Source organism: Drosophila obscura, unplaced genomic scaffold, assembly GCF_018151105.1.
Source record: "Drosophila obscura isolate BZ-5 IFL unplaced genomic scaffold, ASM1815110v1 contig_96, whole genome shotgun sequence".
Lineage (NCBI taxonomy): Eukaryota > Metazoa > Arthropoda > Insecta > Diptera > Drosophilidae > Drosophila > Drosophila obscura.
This window is the reverse complement of record NW_024542890.1, coordinates 1,420,133-1,434,632: the sequence shown is the minus strand read 5'-3', so window position 1 is coordinate 1,434,632 and position 14,500 is coordinate 1,420,133. Positions and strand designations below refer to the sequence as shown.

Here is a 14,500-nt window from a genome sequence, read left to right as displayed (position 1 = left end):
ACCAACCAAAACCTTTAAAGCGCTTGCTCATTCTCTCTCCCTCTCACCCTCTCTCCGTCTGTCTCACACAGTCTTCCGCGTGCAGAGTGGGGCGGAGGGGAGCGACATATGACGGCTGCAATTGGTGTGGGAAGGGAGAGAGAGAGACACAGACAGTGCTTTAGTTCTTTGGCCGGAGTACAAGAATTAACATTAGAATCCAACTAGCAGTCTTGCCTGTCTCTCAGCACCGTCCCTCTTGCGCACAGCGAGAACAAAATACAACCAGAAAGGGAGAGTGAAAAAGCATGCGGCATTCATCGCCTCCGATGCCAAGGAAGGCTGCATAAATCATAAGATTACTCACATATGACTCACATACTGACTGAGTAGCAGGTATAAAAGTAGAGGCGCGGCTTTTGCGCCCACTCACAACGTTCCCGCTAATACGGGGAAACTTTTGTCGCAAAGAGTTTGCATACTTTGAATTGAAATTAAAGCGAACTCTTTCCACTTTCCACCTTCCACCTTCATAACTATGGAGATGTATGTACGTAGTAAGCAGAAACTTGTTATCCAACCAACAAATTACGACAAATTACAACAAATTTATATAATTGGGTTTGGCATCGTGCAGCAGCAGCAGCAGCTTAGGAAACTACTTCCGATTGGGTTTAGTTATTCGAAGGAATAGCTCGTTAGAGAAAGTTTTCAACAACAAAATGCGTCTAGAGCTCACAGGTAACTTACTGCCGCTATGCCGCTATGCCCATTGCCCTCCCCTCACCCACTTCCAACTCACCCAGCGACAGAGTCAGAGGGACAGAAAGAGAGAGTGCGTGCGATTTTTGCATACGAGCTCATTTGGATCCCGCCACTACGCCCACTCGCACCCCTAATTACAGGGCGCCAAAGCGTTTGGAGTGGCAGAGCCAAGAATTTCAAAATTCATTGCATACTTTTCGCCGCATGCTGCAAGGGAGGAGAATACGCATACGCCACGTCGGCCGAACGGCAGAATATCCACGGTCTCTACTACCTACATGCTCGCATGTGTTCGCTTGTGTGAGCTTTTTGCGCAATATGTTATATTTATTGGGCAAATTCATTATTCTCCGGGGAAGAGAAGGGAAACTTCTGAGAGGAACTGGAGACTGGAGTTCTACTCGAAGGAGACCCCCGCTCGTGTGGGTTTATGTGGGAGCCCAATGCTGTCATAAAAATTCAACATGTGCTCGAGCACCTCAAGGACTCGTCGTCACCGAACCAACTACCCATCCAGCACACCGCTCAAACCATCCATCTGTGGCTGCACTGGTGCCGGTACGTTTTGGAGCGCACATTTCGGAGCTCCAGAAAGCCAAAGTTATGTGCAGGACATAAAGAGCAGAGGAAACCTACAGATCGAGACCTACAGAGAGACAATGTTGGCAGCGGACAGCAGCAGAGTTGCAGTTGGGACTAAAGTCAACACAGACAGACTACAGTGCATAGAAGGGAAGAGGAACGAAAAGGAGAGGACAGGGCAAAGCAAAGCAAAGCAAAGCAAAGCAAAGACGGGAAATTTACAGTTGGAGTGCGAGTGAGAGTGCGAGTAGATGGCTAGAAGAATAACAAAAGAGGATAATAACGGACAGCAGAGGGCAAACATAGGGATAAGAGGACAGCCATGGACAGAAACTGGCAGAGAAAATCATACTCGAACACTCAAAGGACTGCAGAACTGGAGACTGGAGCCTCCCATCCATACGCACCTGCAGGATGGCAGTGTGTCAGTGTGGCAGTAGAGAGCGCAACTGCGTCGTAAATAAATAAGCAGCATGATGCCAATTGATGGGGAAGGGAAGCTACCACTGCCACTGGCACTGGCACTGGCTCAGCCACTGCCCCAGCAACCGTGAGTGGCACAGTGGCTGGGACAAGACCATTCGTTGGCTGTCATGGCAGGAGAGCTGGCTTTGGCTCCCTAATTAGAATACATTCTGTTCAGAAAGCAGATCCAGCTGCAAGTGCTGGGGCAAACGTAACAAAATGCATGTCAACAGGACGCGTAGCGAGAGGTGGGTGGTGGGTGGTAGGGCATAAAATAAATGCAATTACTATGAGAGGAGCAGCTGGAGTCGAGCAGCTTGCACCGCTGACACTCGCAGAGTGCTCTGGGTTCATTTCTTGGGAGCGGAGCAGCGCAGCTGCTGGCTGCACAGGCCATAAAATATCAAATGGGGTGTACCAAGGTGTCGCAGCCAGCCCCGCCACCCGTTGTAACCAGAAGATGGTGATTTTAAAGCAGATGTTACCTCTGTCAATCCTGTCCAGCCTCCTTGGACGCTGCATGGCATCGGGAGATAACTTTGTCTCCAGTCTGCTCTATGGTTATGTCCTCCCTTTAATCAGGGTTATACAGCAAGACACCAAGGAGCAAGCCAGAGCAAGCGGCAAGCCTTTCCTGCAAGAGAACTGGCTGCCTACCCTCTTCGGCTTGAAATGAAATGAGAGATTTTGGGGCAAGGCCAGAGTGGGGGATGGGCAGAAATGATCCAGCGGATGGGTCCGCCCCCACATTCTGTGCGCTGGGCGTTAATTTTCACAGAGGCAGAAATCAAATTCCATTGTTCAAGGACGATGCCACAGCGTGTCCTGAGCGGCAGGGGCGGCTGGCTTTGGCTCCCAATTTTCCGCAATTACACGCTTTGGTTCCACCAGTGTTCGGCGTCCAGCTAACAAGCACCAATTAGTCATCGCCGCTGCCACAGCCGTTGCAGCTGTAATGCAAGATGCAACACGTGTCCTCCCTGCCCCGGCTCCCCGCTTCGCTGGTGGTGGTGGCCACCCGCTTTCCAGGTGCTTCTGCTGCTGGGCCTGAAAGTGAAAACGGATGCCGAACCTGTTGAAGCTCCACGGGACACTCTTAGAGATGGGCAGGCAGGCAGAGGGAGGGCTGGAGGAGCTCGGGTCCTGCCTTGTGGCACAGCAGCAGGATTGTGGATTGGGCGGACCTTTGATTAAGTTGACTGCATTTCTCATTTGCCAGAGGTGGGCCGGAGGCAGGAGGCTGTGCCCAAGGACACGGCAAAAATGTCCGGAGAGTCCCTTTCGAGTCCTCAACTCGTATTTCAGATGCCGGGCCTTTCGTTTTCTCTAAATTATTTATGCCGAAGGGATTGGATTGCAGATGGAGCCACGGAGTGGCGGGTGCTGTGCCCAGTCGAATGTCGGCCTCCAAATGCCCTTCGATTCGACCGCAGCTCTGGCACAGAGGAGTCTGCCTGCTCCACAGACATACCCATAGACACAGACACATACACAGACACATACAGAGCCGCCCTGCAACTGCCACAGCTAACAATTTTTTTTAATTTACTGCGAAATGAGTTCGCCCAGCGACAGGAAGTTGAGGGAAAATCACGGAAGAGCAGTCTGAGCCGTGCCCGTGTGCACCCGGATAGTGGGGTGGGGGGGAGGAACAGGGACAGTCCCCGGGCCAACTGCAACTGTTGACGGCTTCTAATTGACAGGATGGCAAAGTTTCCAGGAATTATGGCTAGCAATATGTTGGATCGGCCCTGGGCCGGCCCCGGCTCCGGCTCCAGAGAGCGGGTCCGGGCCAGCAGGCTAGCGGGCGCTTAATTCGACAGCTTCGGAGATTTATAAGACACCAGGCTGGGGGGCTGGGGGGAAACCTTGATGGATGGACAGCTGGGGGATCAACAGCTCTGCAGCTCGGCCCTGCAGCCAGGCAGGCTGACCGGCTGGAATATGGTCCATTCGGTGGCTTAGATTCATATTTTGGAGGTTTTATTCTTTCCTATTTTGTTCTTACTTACAGATCAAAGGTCACCGATTAATATATTTTAATTAACTAGCAGATAGGTAGATATATGTATGTACATACATATTTATATATTCAGTACTTTTTTTATGTAATCTATCTTATGTATGGTCCCGAGGTAATAAGCCTCAGGTAATGCCCTAGCCAAGGGTATGCACATTCATGCATACATATTTATTTATGTGGCACCATTCGGCCATTCCTCGTTACTCGTCAGAATTCAATTAGAATTTGTTGGTTTGTTTTGCCCGATGTTGTGCCCCGATCCGGACAACTGGTGAAAGGCTCGCTAATTAGGAGCGGATTTTAATTTGGGACGCTTCTCAGTCCCTAGTGGCACGAGTATCATAACCATAATCCCAATCAGCGTCAGAGGTCACATACAGGCGCTGGCTGTTGATTCCGGAAAGTCCGCTGATGAGATTCGGTTCGGTTTCGGTGTCAGTTTCGTAACAACGCGAATGGACAGCGACAGCGACAGCGACAGTCCAGCCCAACCCAGCCCATTCCAGCCCATTGCCGTTCCCAACCACCGAACGGAAATTGAGTTAAATTTCGAAAAATAATTAACTTGTATTGTTTTGACATTCTGTTTGGCTCTTAATTATTCGAATTGTTCATTTTGCGGTTTTTATTGGCTCTGTTCACTAATGAGGAGGAAACCGGAGAAAAGGCTCATCCCCGAGGGATGGTCGATGGAGTAGCACGTCCTCGTGCATTGACAGGGCCTAAAAAAAGATTCTCCACCGATATCCAATGCTATTCTGTTCCGATGAATGCTACATCGGCCTATTCTGCCACTGGTCCCCATACCATTCCGATGTTCCCATTCTCTCATGATCCATATTCGGACAGTTCGCTAATGAGATTCAGTTTTAGTGTCAGTCTCGATTCAAAAGTATCCATTCATTAGCCCCACCGCAGAAAGTAAATTGAATTACATTTGGAATGTTCATGCACTCTTTTGACATATTCAAACTGTCAGTTTGGCGGTTTCAACTGTTATTACGAGTGTATGCAGGAGGTGCAGGAGACGGGCGACTTTGAGTGGTTTAAGTGGGTAGACGGGAAAAGCTATAGTGGGCGGACAGCCACCGTTGCAGTTGGCTACGGGTGGGTCCGTGTATATTTCTGGCCTATCCACGTTTGAAATATTCCTAGTCCTACTATATGTATATTCCTTTTTTATTCCGAATCAATGTCTCTATTTATTTTTCCATTCCGATTGATCTCATCATTAAGACTTCTCTTCTATCAAATCTCTTTAAGTTCCTACATGTGTACATCTTTCGAAAACATCCATATACAATTCCTACACTCCGATTTGGAATTGGTTCGATCGGGGGAATCAGCAGGTTGCAACCATCCAGCCGAACCACGACCGACCCGAACAAATGCATTTGCATTCGCCCATCGAACATGTTGTGTTTTGTTCGCCCAGGGAGCGTGTCGAGGCGATTTTAACCAACTCATACTTTAAACGAAAAACTGAGTCTTGCGAGAGCTATAACGTTGTAAACTTTCTCAACAATGACAGTATGTTGCGCAGTAAGTTTACAAAAAGCATTTGCAGTGGGTGTATTTGAAACGGCCTTGCCTCCACCTAAATCTTGTACAGGGCCCAAAGATGTTTGCAGAGCATGAGTCCGGACTTTCCAGCAACATTTGCTCATACTCGACACGCAATCCTGAGTCTGAGAGCGTAAAAATGCGCTCTTTGGTTTGATCGAACTGGCTGAGCGGGCTCGAAATTCGACTCGAGCGAGCCACTGGGCCTTGGAAAGGTATGGAACCGCACCTCACCTTAGATTCCCATTTTGTTGCCATGATTTTTATAAATTCTTACAAAAATAAAAGCATTTTGTGAAAAAGGGTGAGCTTAGGATTGAGTGCGTCACAGTGTGTTTCTGGTGGTCCATACCTTTCTCTTCTCAGAAACATAGCTTGTCAAGCCACATGTGGCCGGGCAACATATTTAAGGACCAGCAACATTGGAAGGCGGGCGTATTTGAAACGGCCTTGCCGCCCCATTTGAACTGCAACCAACTGAATGAAACAACATGTTGAATTTTTTTCTGAATTCAGAAAATTACGTTGATTACCCACAAAAATATCCATACTGATATTCTCGGCAAAACGAATTATCACCTGCAAGTATATTATCGGCAAAAGAAATATATCAAAATATTTGATATGTATATCCATGCAACATCCCTATGTGCAGCGTTTTCAAACGTCAAACGGTTTTCTGGTTTCGAACGGTAAAGTCGCGGGTGGCGGACGTTTCGGGCGAGCGACCGGAAAAATCTACGAAAATCCAAAAACTGCAGACAAAACAGCAGCAGCAGCAACAGCCAGAACAACAAAAAATCCACTCCGAACGGAGCGTGCAGCAGCGCGCGATAAGAACCGCTAGCAACAATAATAGTACGTTGACGTTGACTTTTGATTTCGGCGGCGGCAGCGGCAGCGCAGCAGCAACTAGTGCAACGTGTACGTGTGTGCGTGTGTGTGTCTGTGTGTGAGTGTTGTGTTTAAATCTTTGCAATTCCCCCCTCCCGCTCATCGACCAGTGGTCGACGACAAACCTTCTGCCATGGGAAAACGTGTTTAAAAAATAACACTATAATAGTTTTAACTCTCTTTTTGTGTTGTTGCTATGTTGTTGTTGTTGTTGTTGTAATTGTATTGTAAGAATTAAACTGTTGTGCGTGTGCGTCTGTGTGTGTGCGTGTTCTGTTATTATTTTTTGTTGTGTGACCTTTTTTTTTTGTTGTGCTTTGATTGGTGACTGGCTTGGCAGTGGCAGAGATACATAGTACATACGGCAGAGAGATACAAGATACAATGTACTCGTACTCAAAGGTAAGTTCTACGTTCTACTCGCAGATCTCGCATTCGTTCTGCATTCTACAAAATACAAAATACGAAATACCATTACAAATCACTACCAACACAAATGCAAAGCGAAGAAACGGAGCACAGCAGCGACGTCGAGATACAGAAAACTGCAAGAGTGATCTTCTTGAACGGCGCCGGCAAAGGAGCGCGCGAGAGAGGGACAGACAGCAAGGGCCAGCGACACAGTGAGAAAGAGAGAGAGCGCCAGAAAGGGAGAGAACAGCAGTGAATGATCTCCGGCAGCAGGCAGGTAGTCCCAAGGTATACTAGCCATAAGGTAGGGCTGTCCGAAAGTACGGCCTCATCTTGGTCACTGACCATAGGTTCGATTACATTTAACAGCGAAAAAGAGTCCTCACGATAGTAGGCTATGCCTCACCTCATGACATTTATTCCTTGGGCAGGCCGGCCCTTCGCGTGTTTCTCCCTCTCTTTCTTTGTTTTTGTTGTTGTTGTTGTTGTTGAAGATCGTTCTCGCTCCCACTCCTGCAGTTTCTGTGGAAAAGGTGCACGAAAGATTTGCAAAAGCCAACGCCAACCCATAAACAATTCCCTAACCTGCCTCGGGCTCTGGCCCCACGACACAGTCACCCAGCCACCCGCCAATGATATCTATTAAACGGCATTTCCACTTGGAGTCTTGCGGCAGGGGGCCAGGCTTGTGACACTCTGCATTGCACGTGGGAAAAATAGGTTTCTCAATTAGTTCAAGAGCTCCCTGTTTTGTGCTGAACATCATCAGACACATGCTTAGCGACTCCTGCGACATCCTTCGACTTCCGCTGTAGAGTAACAAACAGTCGAACCCTCCGACCTACATTTGCACGCCATTTTGCAGTCGTTAACTACCATTCCCAAGTCCAACTACAGCCGCAACCTCAGCGCCCGCCTCCGACCCAGCCCCGACCCAGCCCACCGCATAAACTAGTCGAAGGCGTTAGTAAGCCCCGACTGAGGGGCTTGGGGTGGGGATCTAGTATGCAGCTTCTTCATCGATATCGAAATTGTATCTGCCAGATGCTCTTGGCCTTCAGTGGGTTAATAGCCAAACAGCTCTGCTTCCTATTCCGTCCTGCTATTTTTTTGGCTTCGTTAGCGGACGGAACGGAGGAATGGGGTAGAGGAGGAGCACTGGGCACTGCGTTATAGCCAAATTGCTTCCTCTGTTTGCGGTGATAACGGGCAAAGACTGACTGCGACTCCCCTTCCGTCCCGCCCCGCCCCGACCCGACCCTATAGCACCGCTTACCCAGTGGCTGGCGCATTGCATTCCACCGATGTATCTGTGAGATACTTGCACACAGCTCCAAGCGCATTCCCCGGAGAATGCGGCGGGTGCAGTTGAGCGCAATCTTGTCTAGAATTTCAATACCAAACAGAACGCTCGACGCTTTGACAGCGGAGGGTCGAGCAGGGGCGAGGACGGGGCGTGCAAGGGCGTGGAGGGTTCACAGAAGCAATATAGACGAGTGGAAACTGTTCAGAATGATGCAATGCAGCCACAGTCAAAGGCAACAAGGAAAAGGGTGCTACAAAATGTACATAAAATACTGTATATTTAGCCCAGTGATGGGAAGACAGTCGTTCCCATTTGATTCAATTGTTTGCTTCCCAAGAGGGTTCCGCCCCCGCTCCAGGAATAAGGAAATAATCATCCGAACATTTCGAAACAAAAATAAACACTATTCAGAATATTGGTACCAAAAAGGAAGATATGATTCGCAATTAAAAATTCTATCTTTACCCTGATACAAGGATATCTTAACGATAGATTCTTTTCTTTAGTATAGATAGGAAGCTGATTTTTGCCTGCTGCTGTTCTTCGAGAAACTAGTAGAAGCTAGTATCGAAGCAAAGCTTTAGTCCCCCCCGTCCCGTCCCCCCTGAGTGAACTTTCAATGGGTCTTGGCTGAGCCCCCGGCTCGTGGTTGCTTCATTCAAATGCATTTCCATGCAGCAGTCGTTTTTATTCCCTTTCTTCGGCTTCTGACCACAAGAGAGTGGGGGCCCCGGCCCCGGCCCTGTGCCACATCTCGCCTCGAGTTTCGTTTTTCACTTTATTACCGCAGGACATTTCTTGCAGCTCCTGCTGGCCTCTGCCTGGGTGACCAGCGGCAGCCAACGGCTACCTCTGGAGGTCGAAGCACGGAATACCCTGGACAGCCATTTTATAAATTATACATAATTATTATGGGGGGAGGGATATATGTGTGTATATCAAAGCGACATTACAATGGATCCACCAACGATCCCAGACGTGGACCCCAGCGCTTTGCGGCGGGGCATTATGCTCTGGAACTCTTTTTAAGGGTACGACGAGAACACCGACAACAATGGGACAAGGCAAGGCAAGGCAAGTCAGCAGTTGGTGTGCCCCATTATGCCACCCACTTTCGGAGGTTTTCCCCGCACTTGTTTCGGCTCTGTTCTGTTTCTTTTGAAGGGTCTCCGGTCTCTCGCTGGTCGGCCATTCCAGACTGCAGATTCCATTCTGACATTCAGCTTGTGGGCCAGTAGCAGCAGCAGCAGCAGAACAATGGCCAACAATTTGCTGCCTTTATTTATGGAAAATTAAAATTAAACTGATTAATTAAACAACTCCAACAGCAACAGCAACAGCAACAGTAGAGGCAGCAGAAGCAGAAGCGAGAGCAAAACAGCAACAGAAATTCATCAAATAAATAAAATATTGTAAGCCACAGTTGAACTTTTGTATACAATTTTTAAATTGTTCGCGTAGAATGTACGATGTTTTCTTTTCAACATTCAACATTCAGCTCGCAGCACACACATGGGACAGGGTTGGGTGTTGGGTGAGGGGACAGTGGCAGGGACGGGGGCAGCCAGACCAGTTTCAGTTTTCAGACTTTTGTCGTTAAAAATCTCTCGAGCAGATTTCCGAAGCGTGAAGAGCGCAATGCCAGAGCCAGAGCCAGTGGCAGTGGCAGATTTAAACTGAAAACCAAAACAGCTGTTCCACTCTCGATGCAAAGTCAACCCGATTGTGGCTGCTGGTGGCGATCTCAGATCACAGATCACAGATCACAGATCTCCCGCTCTCGGCTTACGGATTACGGCTCTCACGGGGCTGACCAACAGAGGAATTGGCTGTCGCCATTTGGCTTGATTGAGATTTGAACTTGGACTTGGCTTGGCTTGAAGTTTTTTTTAATTAAATTTGTATGCCCAGCAAAGCGATTAAGACCAGAAGTTTTCCACTGCCAGAACGAGGTATTTCCGATGCGGGAATGCTGGAGTGGTGGATTCCTAAGGCTCGTACTAGTCTCAGATACTCATTTGTAGCTATACCTATGCACAGGATAAGCTACTGTTTTGTACAGACAAATCGATAATGGAAGGATTACAGCGGACAAAGAACCACAGGGAGACACGGTCATTCGGTGTATACGTCAGAGAGATCTAAAGATTTAAAAGATCTCTCCGAATGCTGATTAGGAGAGCAGTTTGAGTGCGTTGATTCTGCCTCCAGCTTGTGCCCGTTCGTTCTCGGATTGCGACTCGGACTTGGACTCTATATCTGTATCTGACGCTGTATCTGTCTCTGTGGCTGGCTGTGACGCCTGCTGGCTGTGACGCTGACTCAAGGTGACGTAATGCCAACGCCTAAAGTGGCTTTTATACGCTCCAACAGATCAAGTATCAATTACAAATAAGCAAAAGCGAGCAGTTTTGTGGGTCAGGGGGAGGCCCCAGCCCCAGCTCTAGCTTCAGCTCCAGCTCCAGCAGCAGCAGCAGCTCCTTTAGACCGAAATATAAATCTCTGATGAGAATCCGCATTGAAATTGAATTCGAGGCGCTAACGTTGAGAGCAAACAGAGCGAGGCATGCGAACACTTAGACCCTTCCTCCAAATAAAAAAAGATACTTATGTGGAAATGTGCAAATATACACCAAGAAGATGCAAATTCTCATTCATTTCATGTTTAAATCCAACTAAAAATAGCCACAAAACTAAATAAAGAAGCAAACGATTGTTCCTTTGGCAGCTATGGGATAAAGTGTTCCTTCCGATGTGGATTCCTTTTGCGCAAGCTATGTATCTAAGCACAGCGAAAAATGGCAGATTAATAGGAAACATACCCATATTTACATTAAATATTTGCTCAAAAAATACAATCAAGTATAATTAAACATAACTAACTAACACCTTAGAATCAGTAAATTATATTTAGTTCACAGGAAATATTTCTATTTAAATATGAAATATATTTAAATCAAATATTTATAAGAAAAAATCGAAAAAGGAGAAACAAACTTCCACTCTCGGATATTGGTTTACATTTTTAAATAGAAGTATAAATAATACAATTTCAGGGCTTTTTTCTCTGGTTGTACCACATACAACTTTAGCTTCAATCGTTCGGGGGAATTCTCTTGGGAGTCAAATTGATTTTTAAACCGATCGATCAAATGGCAGCTACACTGTAAAATATAGTAATCTAATCTCGGGTGCTCCGACTTATCGCTAGAGTCATTGCACCCTCTGCATCTTTGGGGTTATTCGTAAAGCGAAAATTAAAAGCGAAGTTGTCTTTCGGATTCTCCTGCTCCCCCAAAGAGCGTAGCCCTCAGCATCTTCGACGACAGCAGCCAGAGGATATCAGTTTACAAGTGACTCTGCTCCCCTCCGCCCCCCCATACGGTGCTCTTCTCCCACCATCTCCTGTCTCCTGTTGCTGTCTGCATCTGATGAGGCTCCAAGCATCATTGAAAGCTGCAACTGGGCGGCTTCTGTTGCCCTTGGCTTGCCACGGTCTGTGGCAGACAGTTTGGAGCAGCTGTCACTGACCAGCAGCCCTCCCCCTACACCCCTTCAGCCCCGCTGTTAACCTTCAGCCTCAGCAGAGTCCCAAATTCAATGCCAATCACACCAACAAATCACCCACAAACAACAGCAACGCATAGCAACAAAAAAGAGAGAAAAAATATAAAAAAAACTAGAGAATAATTCGCACTCGAAATGTAAATAAACAAAAGGCGAATAAAAAATAAACTACACAGAGAGAGGGGGAGGCAGAAGGATACATACATATGTATATATTCGTTTATATAAATCGGTATTGTTAAATGCTGGGGGGCTACAACAACACTAATTGGCAGATTGGCAGAAAATTAAACCAGACCCAAAAAAAAACAGAATCCGAATCTGAATCTGTATCTGGAATACAACAACATGAGAGAACTTGTCAGAGTTTGCGATGTTCTTTAGCGCCTCGTCAATGTCGCCAAAAGCAAAGTTCTAGCTAAAAATCTTCTGCGATAGACAAACCCCAACGAACAGGGAACGTACTCGTGTGTCGACTGTCGACTGCTGATTGAATATTCTTGAAAGAAACCTGAATATCCAAATATACAAGTACTCGTTCCAAGACGTTCTGTAATTGATGTTCACGTGTGTACATTCCTTTCCTGATCTAAACAATTTTTGGTTGGGTGGAAATGGTTCCGATAGAATGGAATATGTTTTATAATCGTAGTGGAATATTTCTGGGACTATGTGGATATATTGCACTTATCTTGTATTCCAGAGATTATTTAATTTGTCCGTAAACTAGAATTTAACTTTCCTTCTGCTTTAATCAGAATATCCCAAGAATTGCTTGCTTAAGCCTTCTCCGATTTGACGAAATCTGCATAGCCAATGGCCATGTAGCCATGTCGAGTAACCTTATAGACTGGAATGCCATTCCGTTTTGGTTGCAGGGTGAATCATCTTCATTCGAAGAGTATCTTCAGTTCGGCATTCCCCTCGTGCCGATTTCGTTCTGCTTTATTTTCACCACTTCCACCCCCTCCTAACCATCTGGCTCTCTTTTGTTTGTGTTGGTTTTTGTTGCTTTTGTTTTTATTGTTGTTGCCGCTGCTGCTGTTTTTTGCCTATTTGCACTTTGCCGCCGTTTATTTGTCTTTCAACTTTTCGACTTTGGGCCTAGAGTTCATGAGCGCCAACCGCCACCCGCCAACACCCGCCAACACCCGCCAACACCCGCCAACACCCGCCAACACCCGCCAATACCCGCCAATACAGCCCCTAAGCGCCACCTCTCCTGCTTTTGGCCCTGCAAAGTCATGTAAGCAAATGTTTAAAAATGAATTTTTCAATTCAATTTTCATTTAATGTGGCAACAACATGAACAACAACAGGCTGTCTAATGCCCCTGCGACCATCCATCCAAAACGATTTCCACTCCCCCAATCCGCCCATCCATTACACAAAAGGACTGTGGCCTGTGGCCTGTGGCCCCCGTCGGGGTCAAGGACGTCACGGGGTCAGGCACGGGCCAAGGAAAAGGGAAGGTCCCCTCGAGGGAAGGACAGCCCAACATGGCATTGTCCAGGAGAGTGTTGGGTGGCGAGAAACAAATCTTCTAACTTTAATTTTTCCTTAAGTATCTTTGCCACATTTATTTCTTCATTTGGAATACATATGTACATATGTATATAGGATTCCCTCTCCCTAAACTACAGTTCAATCTTCAGCGTTATAATTCCATTCCCCTGCATTCAGCTCTCAGCTGTCTTTCCCCTCGGTTCCGTCTCATCTCGTCCGATCATCATATTTATTGAACTGATGCTCGTGTCAGTATGGGGTGAATGATTAGCACTAATAAAAAGTTTTATGACTCTGATTATCGTTATGGACTGATTCTCGATTCTCGATGATGATTCGGACTCGGTTGAGGGGCTGATGGGAATTTTTCCGATGCGAATAAAGCAATCATCGCGTCGATTAGCCAAACAAATCGAATCGAAACCTGAGGGTAGGCCCCATAAAAATGTTTCCCTTCCCGTTTATCCGGAAATTCATATCCACAGGGGCCACTGCCAGCGATCTCAATATATGGCACTCAGGTATTTTGTATTTAGTATTTGTATTTCAGGTATTTTGTATTTGTTAGATACAAAATTCGCCAGGTACAGTCTCCTCTCCGCTTCGGACTGCTGCAGTTACAAATCGAACTCGAACTCGAACTGGAATATCTCACGTTTGTTTAACTAGCGACTTATAAATTCCATTTTCATTTCCATTTCTATTTCCATTTGTTTGCACAGTTTTCTTCCATAATAATTCTCTTTCTGTATAATTATACAGAGAGAGAGAGGGAGAGAGGGAGAGAGGTACGTATTGACCGATACGCCCAAAGGGGCTCGAGGTGCAGTGCAGCTGAGTGGATATGCAATATTAATATTAAATACTCTAGCAAACAGCAAAATAGTTTCGACCAAAAGTGTGTCCGGGTTTTCTCAAGCACAGCGAATTATTTCTGCAATATATAAACGGTTGCAAGACAATAACTTTTCCCTCTATCAGCCCAACCAAACTGCACACTTCTTCACATAATATGTGTCTACATAATCCAAAAGATTTGAATCAAAACAGTTTTCATACATCCGCAAGTTTAGTCCCGCCGTAGTTGGCCTTTTGCTGTTTGCACTTTTCATTATTCCGACTGCAGTTTGGACTGGTCCATCCCCAATTTATAATTCCCCCAAACTGGGCTGTGTTGTTGAAAGGGAGGAAGGCGTGGAGTGGCATTAGCTCCAGTTCTGTCTGCTATCATATATGCTTGAATTAGTACGGAATTAGCAAGGGGATTACACTATGTAGCTGCCAAAAGAAAAAAACCTTGACATCAAACACTTTTTTTAAGATTTTTAAATTTTAAATTTGTAAACAAGAAAAAGGTAAATTGTGTTTATCGAATTATTAGTGGAACACATGTACGAGTATTCCGTACCTCTGGAGGCACGCCCCGCCCTTGAACCCCG

General features: G+C 46.5%; 1 protein-coding gene across 1 annotated transcript in view; it reads left to right on the top strand.

Annotated features, from left to right (window-relative positions):
• The first annotated feature begins 6,543 nt into the window (after positions 1-6,543).
• The window catches only part of LOC111070424 (adenylate cyclase type 9), a 49,065-nt gene continuing 41,108 nt past the window's right edge, over positions 6,544-14,500 (top strand). The window contains exon 1 of the mRNA XM_022360943.2: positions 6,544-6,673. The gene's annotated coding sequence lies outside the window, so the exon portion shown is untranslated. The remainder of the gene's footprint in view (positions 6,674-14,500) is intronic.